This window comes from Bison bison, unplaced genomic scaffold (assembly GCF_000754665.1).
Source record: "Bison bison bison isolate TAMUID 2011002044 unplaced genomic scaffold, Bison_UMD1.0 scf7180017864489, whole genome shotgun sequence".
In the NCBI taxonomy this organism is placed as follows: Eukaryota; Metazoa; Chordata; class Mammalia; order Artiodactyla; family Bovidae; genus Bison; species Bison bison.
In genome coordinates, this window is record NW_011495048.1 from 10,211,693 (window position 1) to 10,216,502 (window position 4,810).

Genomic DNA, 4,810 nt, shown 5'->3' on the forward strand with positions numbered 1-4,810 from the left:
AAATCCAACCAGTCCATTCTGAAGGAGATCAGCCCTGGGATTTCTTTGGAGGGAGTGATGCTAAAGCTGAAATTCCAGTACTTTGGCCACCTCATGCAAAGAGTTGACTTATTGGAAAAGACTCTGATGCTGGGAGGGATTAGGGGCAGGAGGAGAAGGGGACGACAGAGGATGAGATTGCTGGATGGCATCACTGACTCGATGGACGTCTGAGTGAACTCCGGGAGTTGGTGATGGACAGGGAGGCCTGGCGTGCTGCGATTCATGGCATCGCAAAGAGTTGGACACGACTGAGTGACTGAACTGAACTGATATACAAAAGCAAGATTGTGTATACAATCTTTCCTGTGGTTTGAATGATTAAGAAGGAAACTTGATCCCATAGCTATTATGACTACAAATAAAACTGGCTTATAGAAGTTTGCCTAGCTTTAGTTGTGGGTGGTTTAGGAAAGATAATTTACTCAATATGCTGGATTTAGGGTACCTACTTATACCTTAGTTGGTTTTACTAATTCCTTCCTTTATTATTATTATTATTTTTTTTTTTTTTAAGGAAGCAAAGCTGTGAGGCTGGTCTTTGTCAGTTTTTGCAGTAGACAGGGAAGGGCTTCCTAGTTGTCGCTAGTGGTAAAGAACCAGCCTGCCTATGCAGGAAATATAAAAAGACTTTGAGCTTGATCCCTAGGTTGGGAAGATCCCTTGGAGGAGGGCATGGCAACCCACTCCAGTATTCTTGGCAGGAAAATTCCATGGACAGATGAGCCTGGCAGGCTACAGTCCATGAGGTCGCAAAAAGTCGGACACGACTGAAGCGACTTATCATGCACACACATAGGCAGGGAAAGCCCTGTCAAAGTGGGAACAATTTGCTGAGGCTGCTGGGCAGAGATGGGAGAGCTTCCTCTGCCCCCGTGGGATACAACGGTATCCTTGTTCTATGACAGCATTTTGAATTAGACAGTCTAGAAGATATTTATCGGAGAAGGCAATGGCACCCCACTCCAGTACTTTTGCCTAGAAAATCCCATGGATGGAGGAGCCTGGTAGGCTGCAGTCTATGGGGTCGCTAGAGTCGGACACGACTGAGTGACTTCAGTTTCACTTTTCGCTTTCATGCATTGGAGAAGGAAATGGCAACCCACTCCAGTGTTCTTGCCTGGAGAATCCCAGGGACAGGGGAGCCTGGTGGGCTGCTGTCTATGGGGTCGCAGAGTCGGACACGACTGATGCGACTTAGCAGCAGTAGCAGTAGCAGAAGATATTTATAGCTGGAGTGATCTCTGAGTGCCACAGACACTTAAGGACCTTTATTCATTCAGCAGGTATTTATTGAGCTCTGTCAATTGCTGTTCTACATACTTGGACACATCAATGAATAAAACAGACCCTGGTGCTTTTAAACTTCAGTATGCTGAAGAATCACCCAAGAAGCCTCCTTAGGGAGTGAAAGTCCATTCTCACCCTGGGAAATTATGTTTCAATGGGTCTGGAGTAGGTCTCAGGAGTTTGTATTTTTAAAAAACATCCTTGATGGTGTCAGTGGTCCCAGGTCCCAAATTAAGCCACTCTGCCTTTGGGACTTCCATAAACATTCACTGAATCAAGCTGCTGAGTTGTGCCAAGCTGTGGGATTCTGATCTGTGGGTATCCTTCTGTGAAAACTTCAACACTGGGGCATCCTGCTCTGCCAAAAAACCACTGGGCAACTTTAATTGTAACTTTACAACTATGTCTTCCCCACCACCACCACCCGCCCCTCCGCAAGTTTAACATTCCTCACTCCCACCCCTCCCTCACTATAAACACTGCAGGGAAAGGAAGTGTCTTTCAACCGAGTTGGGTAAGAACCCTCCTTATTGGGGTCGCTGTAGGACCTCACTAGAACCCTCAGTGTGTGTTAGTCGCTCAGTCGTGTCAGACTCTTTGTGACTCCATGGAGCCCTCCAGGCTCCTCTGCCCGTGGAATTTTCCAGGCAAGAATAGTGGAGTGGTTAGCCATTCCCTTCTGCAGGGGATCTTCCAGACCCAGGGATCAAACCTGGGTCTCCTGCATTGCAGGCAGACTCTTTAATATCTGAGCCACCAAAGGACCCTGACACCTGTTTTAAGTAGCAGATGCTCTGAGAAAGATTAAGGTTCCACGGGAAGCTTACCTCATTTCTTGGTAAACATTTCAATTAATTATTCATTTGCAGAATTGCCAGGGTGGGGCCCACTTTTTCTACAACGTAAATATACCAGGTGGCTTGTAACTTGTAAAGAGGGTAGAGGGCAAGTGGTAATGGCCCAGCTGAGCTCTTCACAGCATTTTGGAAATAAATTTCAAGTCTCCCTTTCACAAAGAGCAGCTGAGTTTGTACCCAGTAATGCATGCCTAACTTGTTTCCTGATCACTGTGTTAATTTCACAATGATTTTTTTTTTTTTTTAAGTCTCTTGCAAAAGGCAAAGAACTGCTTTGGAAAGCATATATTTCATCATGAATTTACATAGGTATAAACAAGGTGCCGAAACACTACTCAACCTAGAGAGAGAAGGGGAAGAAATAGCCACTGACGCTTTCTCTTGCTTTGATACACCCTTCCATCTCCCAGGGAAAGATGGTGACGAGGTGAGCAAACACAGAAGGGAAGCAGGCTTTGTTGTCTGAGAGGACAACACAGACAGTTTTAAATAATAGGCTCTGGCAGTGGCAAGCCAGCCACAGACCTTGGGGATGATGGGTCTTCCAAGCTTTCATGAGTAAGAACAATAAGAAACGTTTGCCATTGACTCCAGCACCTCCCTTTCTGTCAGTATTCTGTCATTAATTCTGAAAAGACAGATGCAAATAATCAAAGCTTACCTGAACAGTTAGTCCGGAACGGGAAGAAGAGAAGCAGTGAGGCTGTGATGAGGGTGAGAATGAAGAGCCATCTGGACCTCAGGGATATATTGTGTGTGTTCAGACGGGCACTTTAAATCTCCAGTCTTAATTTGCCTCCCATGGGCAATGGAAATAATGACACTTGTGGCAGTGTGTTTTGAGAGCCAGCAGTGACAGCGGTGTAAGCATTTCTTACAGCTGATAAGGCCAGAGTTAAAATAATCATGATACCAATTTCTGTAATAATCCTGCATGATTTTGTAAGAAACAGTACTAAAAGTGTTAATCCTTGAAACTGTGTCTAATCCATTGGAACATGCTTTTCATATCATTTCATTGAAGCCTGTTTTATTTAAAATCTAGCCAAAATTAGCAGTGTATTAGGCAATGTATAGAATGAGGTTTGTAAAATGTACTCTGGGTTTTTTTTTTTTTTTTACTTTGAATTATTACAGCTGTTCCAACATTAGAAAGCATGGGTTTTTCTTAATGCAATAAAAATCACCTTTAGTTCAGCATAAAATTATTTTAATGCTGTGAAAGGTGATCAAGGAAGAAATATACAACATAATAAGATATGACAAATAATTTTTTTTAAATGAGAGTCTTCCTAGAGTGCTGTGGTCTGTTATTCTAAGAGTCTAATTAACCATTCATTCATCCCTCATTAAAAAAAAAAAACACACACATATGTACGGACACAAGATCACAGTCTCTCTGTTTGAGGAAGTTAGAAATAGATGCTGTTTTTCTTGGAAAGGCTTTGATTAACATCAAATATTGGAATTACCTCATAGTTTGAGGTTTTTAAGGCAACTAACATTATCTTTGCTTTTACAAATGTAAATCCCTGACTTGGGAATCCCCTTGCAATCCTCAACTTCAAAATTAAGTAAATGATTTTAAAAATTCAGCTTGCTAAGTTGAAAGGGCAAATCCTGGCCTTTTCATATAGTTGGTGCTCTTACAGCTTGTGTGTAGAGTTAGTTCATATCCTGAGAGAATCACTCATAACTGATGAAGCTATGTAGAAACAGAGCACTTTTTAATGAAGGCACCGTGTTAGACAGTGTGGGTTATAAAAACATAAAAGACCTATGCCCTTGAAGATCTATGCCATCTGCCCTTGAAGAATTTATGATCTTATTAAAAGACAGGTCAGGTACCTATGAAATAAAACACAAGGATGACTGTCAATATATAGAGCCAGACTGAATGGGCAGAGAAGTGCATATGACAAGAGTTCCCAGGAACACAACCTGTCCACTGGGGTGACCCAGGAGGGCATCTGGGTCTAAAGGACCTTAGCTGGGCTTCCAATGGCCTGAAGGCCCCTTCTTCTCTGTGCAACACCCAAACACCCCAGTATACAGACCAACTTCAGGTTTGATCTGAGAGGCCAGTGTTGTGTTTTCTGGGACTCAGAGTTGTAGTTGAGATTCTGGCCTCCCAAAGGAGGAGTTCAAGGAGAAACCTGGTATTCTTTAATTACAAAACACATGAGTCTCTGGTGGAGAGCAGACCCTTTCTCTAATGATGCCCCCAGCAAAGAAAGGATGGCCCGGACTTCCCTGGTAGCCCAGGGGTTCAAATTCCACACTCCCATTGCAGAGGGCATGGGTTCCATCCCTGGTCGGGGAACTAAGCTCCCATATGCCCCACAGCAATACCAAAAAAAGAAAAAGAAAATGACGTCCTCATGGAATGTGTGTGGGGAAATTATATTGTAAATGCATTTCATGTATTCAACTTCACCTCCACACATTCGGCACCAAAACACAAAACAAAACAAAAAACACCGCATAGAGAAAAAGAACCCTTGACCACTTAGGGCAATTCCACCTGTCCTCCCGTTGGAGGAGCAGAGGGCCTGAGAATGCACGTGTGATTCAGGTGCTTCTGTCTCCTGCGTCTCCCACAGTTGAGCTCTCTGGCTCCCTGG